The sequence below is a fragment of the Mytilus californianus genome, unplaced genomic scaffold (assembly GCF_021869535.1).
Source record: "Mytilus californianus isolate M0D057914Y unplaced genomic scaffold, xbMytCali1.0.p SCAF_8, whole genome shotgun sequence".
Lineage (NCBI taxonomy): Eukaryota > Metazoa > Mollusca > Bivalvia > Mytilida > Mytilidae > Mytilus > Mytilus californianus.
Genome location: NW_026262734.1, coordinates 84,433,918 through 84,434,122, shown reverse-complemented (window position 1 = coordinate 84,434,122; position 205 = coordinate 84,433,918).

Below are 205 nucleotides of genomic sequence, written 5' to 3'. Positions count from 1 at the left end.
AAATTTGACACTATGTTTAAAAGAACATGATAAACGCATGCTATCCAATAACATTATGAGATCTTGGTTTAAGAAAAATATTCACAAGACTGATGATTGTACACAATACAAAATGGTGTATTATATTTTCATCAGTTTTCATGCGAGTTTTTATGACTTATCAAATGGTTTTGCTATTTGTTATTTCTGACAATAAGAAAAGACA